Source organism: Gopherus evgoodei, chromosome 3 (assembly GCF_007399415.2).
Source record: "Gopherus evgoodei ecotype Sinaloan lineage chromosome 3, rGopEvg1_v1.p, whole genome shotgun sequence".
Taxonomy (NCBI): Eukaryota; Metazoa; Chordata; order Testudines; family Testudinidae; genus Gopherus; species Gopherus evgoodei.
The window spans coordinates 108,860,720-108,879,941 of NC_044324.1; the positions used below are offsets into that span (position 1 = coordinate 108,860,720).

The 19,222-nt window shown below is 41.5% G+C and overlaps 1 protein-coding gene across 1 annotated transcript in view; it reads left to right on the forward strand.

Moving 5' to 3' along the window:
• LAMA2 (laminin subunit alpha 2) overlaps nucleotides 1-19,222 on the forward strand; it is a 377,975-nt gene that overhangs the window by 20,439 nt on the left and 338,314 nt on the right. The gene's annotated exons all lie outside the window — the stretch shown is intronic.

Consider the following 19,222-nt stretch of genomic DNA (forward strand, 5'->3'; position numbering starts at 1 on the left):
ATGTTGCATCTTCTGCCAATCATCTCTGACTTTTTCTATGGTATTCTTGACAGCTGTAGTTTTCTGGAATACCGTTATTTGATGCTCACAGATCTGCTGGATTATGCCAGACATGCAAGCAAAAGGATTTTGGGTGCTGGAGGAGAAGTAGTTTTATTTGTATTGTGCTAATGCAAATACAGAATAACTATCTGTCACCAGAAATACACATCATGCTATTAGACTTTTCATCCTGCTACTCAATATCGTAGAAATTAAAGATGGATTAGATAATCCAATAGGCTTTGACCTTATCCCCAGAACAATGGAATATTGTCACCAGGTTCCCTCAAAGTTCGCTCTTTTCTGTGATCTATAGGCTTGTCTCATATACCAAGATTATTTATAGGATGGGCTAATGTGAGGAAAATGCAGTTCTTTTTTCCTTTGTAAAAGCAAAGGGGAATGTCCCCATCTCTCCCTGGCTTGGGTAAGTAGCACAGTCCTCACAACTTTCCCTTCTCTGTAGCTAAGTGTGCAGAGATCCTCCTACAACCTCCTGATTCAATCTACTTTAATCCCTGGGTAGGATTTCTTGGTTTATGGCTTTCACCCAAAATCTGAGTGTTGCATATCCTCAATTATTACTTCTCAGAAGGACCATTAACCTTGCCACAGGATTACAGGGGTTTGTAGCTGATTATCCCAGAAAGAGTCAATGGTCCAAAAAAGCCTAGAATAAAACACAGTTTATTAGAAAATAAAATGAAATCAAATGTAAGAGTACAAGAAAAACATATCTAGGACTAGGAGTCCCTAGCCTTGTCTAATTTGGACCTCACCCTTGAAGTTAATCAAAATCCATCAAAAATATGATGCTTAATTTTCTAGAATTCTTTCTTTCATTTCCTCAGAACAGACAAACCACCATCTAGATACAAGGCGGTAAAAATGCTTGTGGTTGTTTTATATTAACTTTCCCTCTAGCGGTGCTGCAGTGGTCAGAGTATTTGAGACAATGGATTTGCAGACATGGTCCCTTGCTCTTGTTATACCTTGGAGACGCTCTGAAGTTCAGGTGTGAGTTCCTTCTATCATTAGCATTCTAACCCTGGAACCACCTTTGTCATTACTGTGACATTGCACTCCATATGTTTTTATGAAAATATGCTAATGAGTGTGAATATAATGTAACTGGAATATGCTTCATGCAAAAGGTCTCTTGTGTAAGATATCATTACAAAGCTTATAATCTAATGAGTGTGTTCATCCTATTTGTATGAATGAATCATTCTTGTATTTTAAACTAGAAATATGAAATATAACTCTGAGGTCCTATTGTAATTATGCAAAGTATGGGCCATTAATGGTGCTTTGGAATCTTGATGGCTCCCATTAACCAGGACAATTTACTGTAGATGGCTCTGTTTACTTGCAAGCCTTCCTGTGAGTTAGGCAGGGAAGAATGAAGGCTTGGGGTCTTATAGGACATGTGACCATGTCACCTAGTATTGGAATCCATCTTAAACCTGGTGCTTTTCCATTTAGAAGGAGGGATGGGGACCCAGAGAGACAAAAGATTCCCATCTTGGGCCAAAGACATAAGGCGGTGGAACAGAACAAAGGGGGCTGCAGTTATGAGAAATCCTCTAGCTACCACCTGAGCTGGAACAAGGACTGTACCAGGGGAAAGAATTGGGCCCAGACTAGAAAGGAGTCTAGTCTGTGAAATAAGCTTATTGAAACATCTCTAAGGGTGAGATTTTATCTGTAATCAGTTCCTTGATATATTCGGTTTAGACTTGCGTATTTTGTTTTATTTTGCTTGGTAACTTACTTTGTTTTGTCTGTCATTACTTAGAATCACTTAAATCCTACTTTTTATATTTAATAAAATAACTTTTGCTTATTAATTGACCCAGAGTAAGTAATTGCTCCCCTAGGTATGTGCATATCTCTCTATCAGTGTTACAGAGGGCAGACAATTTAAGAGTTTACCCTGTATAAGCTTTATACAGAGTAAAATGGATTTATTTGGGGTTTGGATCTCATTGAGAATTGAGTATCTGGGTGCTAGAGACAGGAACACTTCTTAAGCTGTTTTCAGTTAAGTCTGCAGATTTTGGGGGATGTGGTTCAGACCTGAGTCTGTATGTGCATCAGACTTGAGAAGGCAGAGTTCAGAAGTCCCAAGATGGCAGGGAAAACAGGTTCTGTAATCCAACTCATCACAATTACTATATTGAAAATGACGTTGCTCCGGTCACTCACCTATGTCATCATTTCATATCCCTGGCCCAGTGTCTAATATTTTTATTTTATCCAATAAGATATTTGGTTTTTGCTCGAACAGGTTTGATTTTAGCCTTCTGCCCTTTAAAAATGTTCCTTTGACCTTGCAGGTACTATTACCTGCCTTCTCCCTATACACTGATTTTCTGTCTTGCTGGCTCAGATATATTAACATGCAAATAGCTCTCATGTATCAGAAATAAATTAACATCCTTACCCTTCACCATTCACCCTCCCCAAGACATTCCTTCTCTTATTGACAGATAGTAGGATGGTTTCATTCAACTACAGTTTTAAGAATAAGGCTCCTCTATCTGCCAATAATTCCTTTATGTCAATCCCAGCCCCATAAACTACTACATCCCCTTTAGTGCTGGTATCCAAACTGTGACAGGGAAAAACCAAGAAGAGTTTTCTTTTATTATATGTCTTGCTTACATAAAAAGAGCTGTGGTGACTATAGAGTTACAGTGCCTATACTGAAATGTACATGAGATGATGGTTTGACTGTATTTAAGGAATGTCTGCAGATACCAATAGCATATTACAATTAGCACACTGTGACCTCTATATTAGTTTGCTTAAATAAAACATAAAGTGTGTGATGGTGTGCAAGGGGGAGATTGTACTGTTACCCCTAGCCTATGGTCGCTGCACAATTAACTGTTCCAAGTATAGCCCAGAGAAAGCGTAGACCAGTATCAGATGACTTCTTCTGCACCAGCTCAGCTGTGCAGTCGGTGCTTCGGAGGAGCAGATTCAAAGATCTGTCCTTTCATTTCCTATCCATCTTCATAGAAGTGGGGGAAGTTGTGAAGCCTGTGCTCTCCCCATGCTCTGTCTGGCAATGTGAGTAGTCTGTGCAGTTAAGGAGGCACCTTCTACCACTTACCACCTTGCATAGGCCAAGGGATAATTTTGCCCCCCAACGGTAGTGATATATATCAATATTCATGGCTTTAAAATGTCAAATATATAGCTCTATACTATAAGAAGTGGTTTTCTTTGTACACACAGAGCTGTAGGCTTTAATAGAGTATTCAGTAAAAAATGAGATGTCTATTCCAGCTGAAGTCACAGACAGCAGTCACCATGAATGGATGAAGGTCACAAGATGCCTCTGATGCATCATTTAAAAAAAAAAAGATTTTGCTCCTTATCTTTGTTGGCAAACATGAGATTCAATAATTGCCAGTGATTTTACTGATGTATTCCTTTTGTAAGTACAAAAAATGTGTAACTTTTTAAAAACAGATTTGTCACATTATTACTTCAAATAATGGACTGTAATTTGCAGGAATGCATTAGCAGTATGTTCTATTACTAATAATTATGACTATACATGGAGTGCTTTTAGCAAATTCTAATTTTATGAAGAAAATTAGGAAAATAATTACTATTTCCTTCATTAAATAATTCCATACTTTTTGAGGGCAATTGTATTATTTTTCTATTATGACTGCACTGCATAATAAAATACAAGAACCAATCCATGCAACAAACCTCGATGCCAACTCTGCCCACATATCTACACCAGTGACACCATCACAGGACCTAACCAGATCTTCCACACCATCACCGGTTCATTCACCTGCATGTCCACCAATGTAATATATGCCATCATATGCCAGCAATGCCCCTCTCCTATGTACATGGGCCAAACTGGACAGTCTCTACAGAAAAGGATAAATGGACCCAAATCAGATATTAGGAATGGCAATATACAAAAACCTGTAGGAGAGCACTTCAACCTCCCTGGCCACACTATAGCTGATCTTAAGGTGGCCATCCTGCAGCAAAAAAACTTCAGGACCAGACTTCAAAGAGAAACTGCTGAGCTTCAGTTCATCTGCAAATTTGACACCATCAGCTCAGGATTAAACAAAGACTGTGAATGGCTTGCCAACTACAAAACCAGTTTCTCCTCCCTTGGTTTTCATACCTCAACTGCTAGAAGAGAGCTTCATCCTCCCTGATTGAACTAACCTCATTATCTCCAGCCTGCTTCTTGCTTGCATATATATACCTGTGCCTGGAAATTTCCACTACATGCATCCGACGAAGTGGGTATTCACCCACGAAAGCTCATGCTCCAAAACTTCTGTTAGTCTATAAGGTGCCACAGGAATCTTTGCTGCTTCTGCATAATAAAGTAATGGTGCATCATAGTTAGTAATAACTAATGAGTTATTTGAATAAGAGACACCTCTAACTTAGAAGAAGCAGAAAGATTATCATTCATTTAAAAATGGCAATTATATTATTTTTGGATTAATTAAAGAAAAGGGGTAAAATATTTTTAAAAGGGCTTAAGACCTGGGAATTAAGCTCTTAATTCACTCAGGTGCTGTTAAAAACTTTACCCATAATGCCTTGTGGTTAGACTGTGTTTTAGGAATCAGGACTTCTGGATTCTGCTTATGACTTTGATACTAATTTTGGGGGGTAGCTTGGGATGGTCACATAATTTCTCACTGCAAGAGTTTATCATTGATACAATGGTGATTACGTCATCATTTACCTCCTCACAAGAATGTTTTTGAGGTATGAGTCATATTTATAAAGCATGTTGAGATTCATGGATGAAAAGCATTGTACATATACTGTATAAGATTTATTATTATGTTACAATTAATAGCTGATCAAAAATATTCATCAATGGAATTTGATAAATGTAAATGTGCTTTGTGCAGACTGTTCATATGGCAAGTTTGCTTGGGGATAAACACACTTACATTGGGCTGGCCTGATAGTGTAGCAGGAGCAATTATGAAGTTGATTTTAACTGAACCCTTTATTCCATGTAGTGGGAGCACCATATCTATGAAATGTGCATCACATAGGAACAGGGAGTGTTGTGCCTCCTGTATGTGGTTTTGTTAGATACTGGGTTTTAGCTTTGGGAGCAAGGGGTAGTTTTGCATTCATCCTCATAATGCAACAGGGGAGATTCTGATGCAAAAAGATCAGTTCCAGCACAATGGAAAGTATTCCTTTTCAAAAGGATTACACCCTTTCATGAAGAGCAGGGGAAGGAAATAGGGAAAAGTTGGAAATACGTGGACTTCCATGGAGGTCTGGAGCTGCAAGTTCTACTCCTTGTGATATTGATTCCCTTAAGTCCTCTAATGGTCAGAAGATACTGTGAAAGATTAGCAGGGTTTCTATAGGGAAAATGGGCAAATCCATGGGGAAGCTGATAGGTGGATGCAGGTGAGATGGTCATCCCTTCCAGTTCTAGTCCTGGAAAAGAAAAAGAAAAAGCAACATAATTTGAAATTATTAGAATCTCAAAATATTTCTTTCAAATTTGGTTTAAAAATGAGGTATGGTCCCTAGTTAAGCTCCCCATCACCTTTGCTTTCCTACTTCTAAAGACTTCTGATAAAGGTTCTGTTCTATTGTTCATGTTTTGAGTTGTATTTTAGCTGCTAGTGCCTTTAGAAAGCAAGCTTTCAGAGGCAGAGACTCTGCTATTCAAATAGCATGTTTAGTGCTTTGAACAGTGCCAGATACACCATGTGGAGCGAGCTATATAAAAAATAGAATGGCTGGAAGCGAGAGGGAGACATATTACTTCATCTGAAGCAGTTCTCCCATTCCCAGTTATGAAATGTGTACAGCACTTTCATGGATGTATACTCTGAACTCCTTATTTCATGATTTTGTGTTGCTCAAACATCACTTTGAGGATTTTCATCTGGTTCAGTATAATCTTTTATGAAGTGAACCGGTTGATTATCTTTTGGAACAGAACCAGTTGATTTCCCATGAGTGAAACCACAGAAAATGAACTTCTGCCTTATTACTGAGTTCCTCCGTAAACTTAATAGGAATAGTGTCATGGAGAAGAAAATTGCAAAAGGGAGAGTTATTTGTTTGGTTTTGTTTGGTTTATATACATGACATTGCAGAACTGGGACACTACATGCTGAAAGAGAGACATGATGGAGCTAGGCAACTGTGACAAGTTAAACTGAGAAAGGCTGGAACGTGAAAACAACAGGATAGAACTCAGGCTAGTACTATAAAAACTCAGTATAGCAGTCGGTGGGAAAAACTCCTTAAGAGACACTGCTGTCAGTGGAAGGCAGGATGAAATCAAAGCAAAATTTTCTGCAAAACAACCACCAAATTAGAAAAAAGTCATTATGGGGAGAGAGATGAATGGGAAAAAATCATTTAATCCATTTTTATTACTACAGTTATGGAAAGGAAAAGTAAGACCAATAGAAATAGGATATGATAATGCCTTTAAGATAATTTTTCACAGCTGTATGGATGGTTTCATCATGTTGGTAAAGTACTTTTTTTACTTACAGACTTTTGTAAAGCTTGAGCATTTAGGTTTGTATGCAATGGAGTTGTTTATGCATCTGCAGCTGTGTTTTAAAATATATCTGTAATATGGGCTATGATTTTGAACATTTGGAGCCAGATATAAACAGAGTTAAGAAAAATTATGAATATCGATGTTTTGTGAGTACCCAGCCTGATCAAAAAATATCAAAAGCCGTTAGTATCAAGAACCTATTAGTATTTATCTACCCCAGAGCTATGTTCCAGGATGGTCTAATGTAGTAGTATTGCTGATTCATGCTTGAGAAAAAGAAACCTTCTGTGAAGCGGCCATGCACACTCTCTCCTCCTTAACTTGTGTCCATCTAAGGTCTGACTGGCCCTAATGGCTGCTTGGGAAGAAGTTCCCTACAGCCACCAGGGCAGGATTCCCATAATGCACACCACAGAAGGGATCCTGGAGTGAAGTTCAGCTGTTCTTTAGAGCTCTTGGCCAACAGAAAGCAAAGAAAGTCACACTTTCATTAGAGATGTAGTTTAGGCTGAGACACCAGTTTTTTCAAACTTGGATGCCTAAAATTGGGCACATAAACCCATATTTATATATCAAAATGAGGCCTGTTTTTCAGAGATGTTGAGGAGCATCAGCTCCTGTTGAAGTTTGAGGGAGCAGCAGTCAGGGTCTTATTTAGGTAGTTGCATGCTCAAACCTCAGTGCCTCAAATTAAGCTCTTAAATCTGTACTTAATTTTCTCAATAAACTTAGCCTCATTTTCAAAGATGCTGAGCACCTACAAATTCCATTTGACTTTGCAAATCACATTTGACTTTGGGATTTGTGGGTACTCAGTACAAATGAACATTAGTGCCCTTTTATTTATGTTCCTAAATAGGGATATAGGATCATAATTTTAGACACTCCTGTTTGAAAATATTAATCAGAACTTTCCCCCTAAAAAGTGTTTGAACAAGAAAGTTACAAACACACTGGAGTTGGAACATATATGTAAACTGAAAAACATTATGTTGTTTTTTCTGAAGAGCCACTGCTGAAGTTTTGAGTAAATGAGTCTAGGCCTTTCTGCTGTCCCATCTCTGTTCACAGCTGTATTCTGTAGGAACTGTGTGTACTATGGTGTAAATTAAGTGCCAGATGTTTGGAATTTATTAAACCAGTGTCTGTGTCCACTTATTTCTCTCCTAAAAGAGATACAACCCACTTTTTGAGTCCTAAATCTTAATGATTACACAAAAGTTGTGGCATTATTTTGGATTCTGAAAGTAGATCTTTGCAGTCTCAGTTCAGAGACCCTCTAATTTAGTGGATCAAAGCCCCTTCTGTTGACCTGCCTCTCCTGGCTCAAATCACATGGTTGGGACTTGTTAAACTAATACTTTAGGGAGCAACGTAGACTTATAGACTTTAGGGTCAGAAGGGACCAACATGATCATCTAGTCTGACCTCCTGCAAAAGCAGGCCACAGAACCCTACCCATCCACTTCTATAACAAACCCCTAACCTATGTCCGAGTTATTGAAGTCTTCAAATTGTGGTTTGAAGTCCTCAAGCTGCAGAGAATACACCAGCAAGTGACCCATGCCCCATGCTGCAGAGGAAGGCTCGCCGACCTCATCAAGAGAGCTTTAAACTAGGAAGTTGGGGGAGATGGTTGGGAGATGTTCAGGAGATCTCCACGCCGAAATATAACCTGGAGAGGGAAGTAAACAAAGTGAGAGGGGATATCCTTGCGGACCAAAGAATTGATCCAAGGAGGAATAGTGGAGTAGAAACCAGATTAACGGGTGATCCTGGTGGTAGAAGGTCTGTGCACGACGGGAGAAAGAATGTCACTGAGGCCAAACGCCAATAATTAAAATGCCTGTACACTAATGTGAGGAGCCTAGGTAACAAGATGGAGGAACTAGAGCTACTGGTGCAGGAAGTGAAATCGGATATTATAGGGATAACAGAAACCTGGTGGAATAGTACTCATGACTGGAGTACAGGTATTGAAGGCTATGTGCTGTTTAGAAAAGACAGGAAGAAAGGCAAAGGTGGTGGAGTAGCCTTGTACATCAATGATGAGATTAACTGTAATGAAATAAGAAGCGATGGAATGGATAAGACAGAGTCTGTCTGGGCAAAAATCACACTGGGTAAAAAAGCAACTAGAGCTTCCCCTGAGATAGTGCTTGGGGTGTGCTATAGACCACCGGGATCTGATTTGGATATGGATAGAGACCTCTTTAATGTCTTTAATGAAGTAAACACAAAGGGGAAATGTGTGATTATGGGAGACTTCAACTTCCCGGATATAGACTGGAGGACGAGTGCTTGCAAGAATAATAGGGGTCAGATTTTTCTGGATGTGATAGCGGATGGATTTCTTCATCAAGTAGTTGAAGTACCTACGAGAGGGGATGCCATTTTAGATTTGGTTTTGGTGAGCAGTGAGGACCTCGTAGAAGAAATGGTGGTAGGGGAAAACCTTGGTTCGAGTGATCATGAGCTGATTCAGTTCAAACTAGATGGAAGGATAAACTAATGTAGATCTGGGATTAGGGTTTTCGACTTCTCGAGGGCTAATTTTAAAGAGTTAAGGAAATTAGTTAGGGAAGTGGATTGGACGGAGGAACTTGTGGATTTAAATGCGGAGGAGGCCTGGAATTACTTTAAGTCGCAGCTGCGGAAATTATCAGAAGCCTGGATCCCAAGAAAGGGGAAAAAAAACATGGGTAGGAGTTGTAGGCCAAGCTGGATGAGCAAGCAACTCAGAAAGGGGATTAGGAAAAAGCAGAAAGCTTACAGGGAGTGGAAGAAAGGCGGGATTAGCAAGGGAAGCTACCTTGGTGAGGTCAGAACATGTAGGGATAAAGTGAGGAAGGCTAAAAGCCACATTGAACTGGACCTTGCAAAGGGAATCAAAACCAATAGTAAAAGGTTCTACAGCCACATAAATAAGAAGAAAACAAAGAAAGAAGAAGTGGGGCCGCTATACACTGAGGATGGAATGGAGGTTAAGGATAACCTAGGCATGGCCCAATATCTAAATAAGTACTTTGCCTCAGTTTTTAATAAGACTAGTGAGGAGTTTAGCGATGATGGAGGGATGATAAATGGGAATGTGGATATGGAGGTGGATATTACCGCAACTGAGGTAGAGGCCAAACTTGAACAGCTTAATGGGACAAAATCGTAGGGGACAATCTCCATCCGAGGATATTAAAGGAACTGGCGCGTGAAATTGCGAGCCCGTTAGCGAGAATTTTTAAGCAATCGATAAACTCGGGGGTTGTGCCATACGACTGGAGAATTGCTAACGTAGTTCCTATTTTTAAGAAAGGGAATAAAAATGATCCAGGTAATTATAGGCCTGTTAGCTTGACGTCTGTAGTATGTAAGGTCTTGGAAAAAATTTTAAGGGAGAAAGTAGTTAAGGACATAGAGGTCAATGGTATTTGGGACGAATTGCAACATGGATTTACTAAAGGTAGATCGTGCCAAACCAATCTGATCTCCTTCTTTGAGAAGGTGACGGATTACTTAGATAAAGGAAATGCGGTAGATCTAATTTACCTCGATTTCAGTAAGGTGTTTGACATGGTTCCACATGGGGAACTGTTAGTTAAATTGGAAAAGATGCGGATGAATATGAAAGTTGTAAGGTGGATAAGGAACTGGTTAAAGGGGAGACTCCAGCGGGTCGTTATTGAAGGGTGAACTGTCAGGCTGGAAGGAGGTTACTAGTGGAGTCCCTCAAGGATCGGTTTTGGAACCGATCTTATTTAACCTTTTTATTACTGACCTTGGCACAAAGAGCGGGATGTGCTAATAAAGTTTGCGGATGACACAAAGCTGGGGGGTATTGCTAACACGGAGAAGGACAGGGATACTATTCAGGAAGATCTGGACCACCTTGTAAACTGGAGTAATAGTAATAGGATGAAATACAATAGTGGAAAGTGCAAGGTCATGCACTTAGGGATTAATAATAAGAATTTTAGATATACGTTGGGGACGCATCAGTTCGAAGCGACAGAGGAGGAGAAGGACCTTGGGGTATTGGTTGATAGCAGGATGACTATGAGCCGCCAATGTGATACGGCTGTTAAAAAAGCAAATGCGATTTTAGGATGCATTAGGCGAGGTATTTCCAGCAAGGATAAGGAGGTGTTAGTACCGTTATATAAGGCGCTGGTGAGACCCCATCTGGAATATTGTGTGCAGTTCTGGTGTCCCATGTTCAAGAAGGATGAATTCAAACTGGAACAGGTCCAGAGACGGGCTACTAGGATGATCCGAGGAATGGAAAACCTGCCTTATGAAAGGAGACTCAAAGAGCTTGGCTTGTTTAGCCTGGCCAAAAGAAGGCTGCGGGGGGATATGCTTGCTCTATATAAATATATCAGGGGGGTTAATGTTAGGGAGGGAGAGGAATTATTTAAGTTTAGTACTAATGTAGGCACAAGGACGAATGGGTACAAACTGGATATTAGGAAGTTTAGACTTGAAATTAGACGAAGGTTTCTAACCATTAGGGGAATGAAGTTCTGGAACAGCCTTCCGAGGGAAGTAGTGGGGGCAAAAGACTTATCTGGCTTTAAGACTAAGCTTGATAAGTATATGGAGGGGATGTTTTGATAGAACAGTTTAATTTGGGCAATTGATCTTGGATTATCACCAGATAAGTCTGCTCAATGGTCTGCGGGGAGATGTTGGATGGGATGGGAACTGAATTACTGCAGAGAATTCCTTCTTGGGTGCTGGCTGGTGAGTCTTGCCCACATGCTCAGGGTTTAGCTGATCGCCATATTTGGGGTCGGGAAGGAATTTTCCTCCAGGGCGGACTGGCAGGGGCCCTGGAGTTTTTTCGCCTTCCCCTGCAGCATGGGGCATGGGTCACTTGCTGGTGGATTCTCTGCAGCTTGAGGTCTTCAAACCAATTTTGAGGATTTCAATAATTCAGTCCTGGGTTAGGGGTTGTTATAAAAGTGGACGGGTAGGGTTCTGTGGTCTGCCTTGTGCAGGAGGTCAGACTAGATGATCATATTGGTCCCTTCTGACCTACGAGTCTATGAGTCTATGAGTAAACCTCCAGCGCCTCTGCCAATCTGCCCCGGAGGAAAATTCCTTCCCAACCCCAAATATTGTGATCAGCTAAACCCTGAGCATGTGGGCAAGACTCACCAGCCAGCACTCAGAAAAGAATTCTCTGCAGTAACTCAGATCCCATCCCATCCAACATCCCATCACAGACCACTGGGCATACTTATCTGCTGATAATCAAAAATCAATTGCCAAAATTAAGCTATCCCATCATACCATTCCTTCCATAAACTTATCAAGCTTAGTCTTAAAGCCAGATATGTCTTTTGCCCCCACTACTGCCCTTGGAAGGCTGTTCCAGAACTTCACTCCTCTAATGGTTAGAAACCTTCGTCTCTCTTCCAAAGTAACTTACGGTAGAGTAGTAGGAAATGTTACTCACACAATAGGGTTTCTATTTTGTTTATTATTTTGTTGCTGTAATTGAAAATGGCTATCCAAGGGGTGGTTGGTGAACCAGAATCTGTTTTGCCTCACAGCCATATTGCAGTGACGCTTGACACCATTGATATGGTCCATGCTGTAGTAGGTAGAAACTAGTCCTAGACATCTGTGCCAAACTTTGATCTTAACACTGTGCTGTAAGCCATTTTCTTGCCTCCAAGGAAGGGGAGTAATGTTTCTCAGATTGAAATTTTATGTGATGTAATAAACCACCTTTTCATATCTGAACTTCTGGCCTCAAAGATTAGGGTAAGGAGGCAGAGAATAAAGGATTGGTTTTGCTGCGTGCTAATCTTCATGCCATTGGTTTAGAGTGGAGATGGTAGAAATTATATTAGTCAATTTTAATTCCACTGGGACTTTGTGTGTTAGGAATGTATTTACATCCATGCTTTTTACATACCTTTACTTAGATATCTGACCAATGGGAAAAAAAAAAGCCAGATCTCCTGGGCTTTAGATGTTTTTGACAAAAATCAAAGTATAGTTACATAAAAGATAAAGCCAGCAGCTTCCCTCCACCCCAAAAGCAGAGTGTAACCAAATAGGGATTAGATCAAATCCAAATTGTGCACCTCATTACCAACAAATGCCAGCCTCTATTATACTGGGATAAAGAGGGCAGTGTGCACCGAAAATCAACCGAGTAAGTCCTGGGACACAAGAAAGAGGGCTCCGGAAAAGAGAGAGAACTAAGTTTGGAATATTGAAAGAGATCTAGCTCTGGAGGCCCTGAGAGATTCAGCCAGGGCCTGCAACTCAGAGATTGATTTTATATAGTTGTTTGTATTTTTTACAATATAGTAGAAGTAAATTAAGCTAACTATTTAAAATATTATAGTTTTTGAGAATTTGGAAACTTTAAGATTCTTGCAAGGAAGCCCTTGATTCTTATATACATAAAAGCGCCTTTACACCAGTCTGATGATGTAAAGGGTCTTAAAGTGGATGTGAATTATATTTGTTACAATCATACTTACTCTTACTTGAGACTCTCTTATTTTGCCAGAATGGTGAAAAAGAGGCCTAGAGTAAAAGAATGAGGACCTCATTTCTAAGAAACATCCAGCCAAATTTCTCATACATGAGAAGCTTTTTTAAGCCGTTGAACTTTTGGATACTTATCAGAATTTAAGCTGAACTCTGATCCTTTTGAGAGTCGCTCATCACTACTTCAGGTTTTTACTTTGCTGGTACTAAGGGACATAAACAAAATAGTGATCTATAGTATGTGGCAGATAATATTTTCCTCCTGAGTTCTCAAGGACTCTTTCCCTGAAATATTTGCCTGCTGGAGCTGAAGTTATTTTATAATTGTGCTCATTGTTTCTGATCATTTAAAGCAATTCTGCCATCAGTTTCTGATAACAAATATGCTGAGGATATATAATCATAAAAAATATTTTTTAAAAACAAACAGAACTGTGGTAAGTGTTTTGACAACATAGTTAGCTTTTTAATCACTACCTCTGTAGTGTGTATTGTACCTAGCATACCTCCTACTCTGTATTTTTCCCTGCCTTTTCCTCTGTTTGTTTAAAATATGCTTTTACAAAATTCATAACGATGTACATACATTGCTGATAATGTCAACCCCAGTAGAGTCCTGCCCCAGAACAATACAGTATTTACTATTTCCTCCACACTCCTACTCCTCAGACAAATGTCCAAGCAAATAGATTAACCTTTCATCAAGATTAGCAAATGCAGGTTCTTCCTTACCACCATGGGAAAGGAGTTCTAGAGCAAAGGATTCTCCAAGAGAAGCTCTTCTATTTTTAACGGCTGAATGCTTAAGACATGATTGTCAATAAAACCAGTCTAGTTGATCTCTACTTTTGTGACAGTACATAAGAAAGACAGGCTTCTCTTGGATAGCCAGGAGACAAAACATACATAGGGAAGCCATACCTTTCAGTTGCAACCTAAATTGGTTAGGAAGCAAATATATCCCTCCAAGAAGAGTCGTAATATCCTCTGTGTACAGAAAACACAGCTAACTTATTAGGTAATTGGGTTGCCAATAAATCTCTTCGGAATTATGCTCCCCAATCTCTTGAACTCATTACTGAGTCAGACCACACAATTTTTATTGCCTTGTGGTCTGGAAGATTTCGTACTAACTTGTTTTTCTCACCCCCACATCAGAACATATACTGGCAAAGAACAAAAATGCTTCAGAATTTTCAGAAAGAGAAACTCTTTCAGTTTCTTGTTTCATTTTTTTCCCCAGATGACGGAAGTATTGATTAATATTATGTAAGCAGAGTCAGGATGAGCTCTACCCTGACATCTGGTGGAAAGAATTTCAGAGAGTGTATTTGCATAGGCACGCCTACCCCATCCCAGGCTGCCTAGCTGTGGGACTGATTTGTGACAGAAATGACTCAACCTCAGTTGGGTGGTACTTGCTAGACAAGGGACATGGGTTCCAAAACCCAGTGAATTGAGAGAGGCTGGGGACAGGTATCTGTGCCTGATGGTGCAGTCTCCTTGTGGAGCCAGAAGTACCAGTTCCACCCCCTCCTCTCTCCACTGTAGAACGTCAGAGTTGATTTTTTTATTCCCTCAAGAATCTAGATACAGGTTACTGAGCTGAACTCACTTTGGGCTAATGGTGCACTAGCACTGGGGCTCCCCTACTAAGAGCTGAGATCACTAAGAGTTGAAATCACTAAAGAGCTGAAATTACTGAGCTGAGAACACTGAGTACTGTGCTAACTAGTGGGGGAGCCTGAAGCTATACTGTGAAACAGAGCAGCTGGCAGAGAGGAGCAGTTTGTGGGGATGGCTGGAGCGGATCACTGGACAGCTGGTGGAGCGGAGCAGCTGGCAGAGCGGAGTAGCTCTGGGACGGATGGAGCGGCCCACAGAGCAAGCGGAGCCGAGCAGTTTGCAGGGAGAACTGGAGCAGCTCATGGAGCAGAGCAGCTGGTGGAGCGGAGCAGTTTGTGAGGACGGCTGGAGGAGCAGAGCGGAGCGGCTGGTAAAGCGGAGCAGTTCGTGGAGAAGGTGGAAGCAGAACCCACGGAGAGGCAGGGCAGTTGGCTCCGGACCACGTAAGGTGCCCCTTTCTACCCAGGCTGGGGGGAGGGACCTCTACAGATAAACTCTTGAACTCTGGGGTGGCATTGACCAGAGACTTTTGGGTTGTTGGACTTTGGGGTGATTGGACTTAAGACCCTAAGGGGGAAAAAGGACATTGCCAATCGTACTTGGAGGTGGGTTTTTGTTTATGGTTTGTGTTATAACCCTGTTTGTGGTGTTTCTCTAATGGGATGCTGCATTGATTCCTTCCTTTATTAAAAAGATTTTGCTACACTCAGACTCCGTGCTTGCGAGAAGGGAAGTATTGCCTCCTAGAGGCTTCCAGGGGGGTGTGGTATGTAAGTGTCCCAGGTCACTGGGTGGGGGCTCGAGCCAGTTATGCATTATGTTACTGAAACGGAACCCCTGGATACTGAACCTGGCCCTTGTTGCTGCCAACTCAGAGGGGCAGAAGGGTTACAATTATTTTTCCTCCTTCCCATTCTGACTGTTACTATAGTGGCATTTGCCTTTCTATCAATGGTCAGATAGTTTCAGGATATGTGTCCTGAATACTGTGTTGTGCCTCTAAATCCCAGATGACACACTGTGACCTAATGCACGCCTGTATTCATATCCTGCACACTACTGTAATAGTCTTTGTCCAAAATATGCCTTGTGAGGTATCATTTGAAAACTAATAACTCACTAATCAATAATATATGGTAAAATGTGTAGCAACATTATATGTAAAATTATGAACATAAGCTGAAATTATGACTGAAATGTGTTTGCCAATCAAATTTTACACCTGGCCAGAGGCATTAGCTTGTCCTTTGTCTTTGAGGAATAGGTTTAACCCCTCCCCAGATTTGTCTGGTAATCACCTGTCAAGTGGCCATTCTTTGGCAACAGAAGGGAGCAGGAACAGAAAAAACTGCATTTTAACAAACCAACAACATGGAATCTCTCTCACCACAAGACTCCATATGTCTGTCCTCACAATGGGAAGGAATTTTATCTAGGGTAACCTTCAAGAAAATGCATTTTAAAGGGTGACTGGACTAGGAGGGGGAGAGATAGCTCAGTGATTTGCACATTGGCCTGCTAAACCCACAGTTATGAGCTCAATCCTTGAGGAGACAATTTGGGGCAAAAATCTGTCTGAGGATTGGTCTTGCTTTGAGCAGGGGGTTGGACTAGATGACCTCCTGAGGTCCCTTCCAACCCTGATATTCTATGAATGTAGGGTCAAAAACAACACAAGTATTCTCTCTGTCTCTTGCTCTCTTTCGACAAAGAAACCAGCTTTTGGATTTTCGGTAGGCATTCTGACATGAGAATTTGGTGAGCCCTGTTGCTGGAAACATGTGGTAAAGATTTTACCTTGAACCAAGTCTGGTTGTTAAATTTTAGTTACTAGAAAGAGTTTTATCTTTATTTTTGTCACCATTTTTTTAATATCTGTTGTACATATACTCACTTAAAATGTAGCTCTTTGTCGTTAAATAAACTTGTTTTATTTTTTAAGCAATACTAATCCAATGTTGTGTTTAAACTGAATTGTTTGGGTAACTTCAGTTAAAGTAGCAAACTATTGCATGTTGACCCGGTGTAGGGGCAATGAACCTATAATATCTGAACAGTCTAGGAGAGGGCTGAACAGTGCAAAACACATGTTTTGGGGGAAAATCCAGGACTGGAGGTATGTTGGGGTCACCCTGCAAGTGGTAACCAAGGCTGGTGGAAGCTAGAGTGTTGACTGGAGTGTTGCTGACAGGCTGAAGTGATACACAGAAACTTAGGGTATGACCTGCATGCTGTTTGGCTGTTTGTGAGGGGGCCGAGGTTGGACGCTACAGCAGCAAAGCATTGTGAGGCACCAAAAGTTGCGGAACATTTGGTGACACAAGTTCTCATTGGTCTAGATTGCACCCCAGAATGTGATACACACACACACACACACACACACTGGTGCATTCCAAAATGATTATATTTATGACTGTGTTTTATTAGCAAGTCCTCTACTGAACAGAGTCCACAGAGAGTCTGAGAGACTGGTAGCATGACAGGTAGTAGAAGAATCTAAGTCTTGGTCAGATTTTGCTCCTCTTGCTGAAATGTGTTATAACTGCACAGTTGTCAGTGAATAAAAAACAAATCCTTAATAATTGATTTTTCTGGTGTACTATATGGGAATGCTGATGGTCATAAAATATGGCAGTGGTACCATTACAGCAGCCATTTATCACAAAATCATTATTGAAATGTAGGATCCATGCTAAAGCTAAAAGAAATTTAAGAGCAGCAAGATTCTGTGGTAGCTGTTGTGTCACAGGTGATGTGTGTGTGTGTGGTGGGGGTATGTGTGTGTGTGGGTATATGTACAGCCGCTCCTCAGATTTCTACTTGGCCTCACGTAGGGGAGGGAGAGGAGCTCTGTCCTTCTCCCACTGCACCTGTCCCCCTGGCATGCTCGGCTCCTGTCCCCAGCAGGTAGGCCCGGGCAGGGAGCAGAAGGGGCGGGAGCAGCCGCTTCTCATGCTTGCCATTCTGGCTTGCTGCTGTATGCAGCGTGGCAGTTGGCTGCCAGATCCCAGATGGGGAGGCAGTGCCTTCTGCCCCCCAGCTCAGGCCCAGCTGCCGGGGACACGGGCTGAGTGAGCTGGAGCCCTCCCCCTGGCAGATTTCCAGCTCTCTTGGCTCCTGTCCCTGGCAGCCGGGCCCAGGTGAAGAGTGGGCCACTGCCTCCACAGCCAGGCTCTCTCTGTCAGGCAGCTGTTGTGCTGTGTGGAGCAATGACACAGAGCAGACAGCTTCAGCCGGTTTGACAAGTGGCTCCCTCCCACTCCCCACCTGGGCCCAGCTGCCAGGGAGAATGGCTGAACATGTAGGGGGAGAGGGAGGTGCCCCATTTTCCATAGGTAACTCTGGTGGGGTTGTGATGGTATCTTTCCCCAATCTGAACTTTAGAGTCCAAAAGTTGGGGTACCAGCATGAGTTCCCCTAAGCTTAATTACCAGCTTAGATCTGATACACTGCCACCACCCAAAAATATATAGTGTTTTGGGGAACTCTGGTCCCCCTAAAAACCTTCCCTGGGGATCCCAAGACCCAAATTCCTTGAGTCTTACAACACAGAGGAATAAACCATTTTCCTCCCCTGCTCTTCCCTTCCAGGTGCTCCCTCCCTGGGCTCCTGGAGAGAGAGACAGATTCAAGCTCCGTGAATCTAAACAAAGGGATTCCCCCTTCTCCCCTCCCTTCCCCTTCCCTGTTAAGTACAGACTCAATTCCCTTGAGCCTCAACAAGGGGAAAAAATCAAACAGGTCTTAAAAACAAAACTTTTAATAAAAAAGAAAGAAAAAGGTAAAAGTTATCTCTGTAATTTAGATGGTAAAAGTTACAGGGTCTGTCAGCTTCTAGAAACTGGAGAAAAAGCCTCCTCCAGCAGAAATACAATTTAAAATACTTCCAGCAAACTACACATTTGGAAATACAGAAAACAATCAAAAGACTATAACCTCCTTCTCTACTAAATACTCACTATTCTGAATATATAAGAGACTGTAGCAGGGAGATTGGCAAGAAACCTGGTTGCACGTCTAGTCCCTTCCAGGACCCAGAGAGAACAAAGCAAAACCCAAAAAACACAAACAAAGGCTTCCCTGCACCGAGATTTGAAAGTATCTTGTTTCCTGATTGGTCCTCTGGTCAGGTGTGTTTGGTTCCCTGTTTGTTAACCCTTTACAGATAAAAGAGACATTAACCCTTAACTATCTGTTTATGACAGGGGTAGGGAGAGCATGGTGGCCCCGGGCTAGGCGCAGGGTGGTGGGTGTCACTGGACAGAGAAGACAAGTGGAGCAGTCATGTGTCCTCCCCTTTAGATTGTCCTCCCCCCCCACCTCCTGTTATCAGGAAGTACGAGTCCTCTATATGTGGTGTTATGAAAGCCCATGATGATAAAAGCAGGATGATATCAGCAGACCTAGTAGGAGGTTGGTTATTGATTGATTAAGTTGCTTTTGGTGGTATATTGGCTTTATGGTCATAGGGCCTAATTCTGCAAT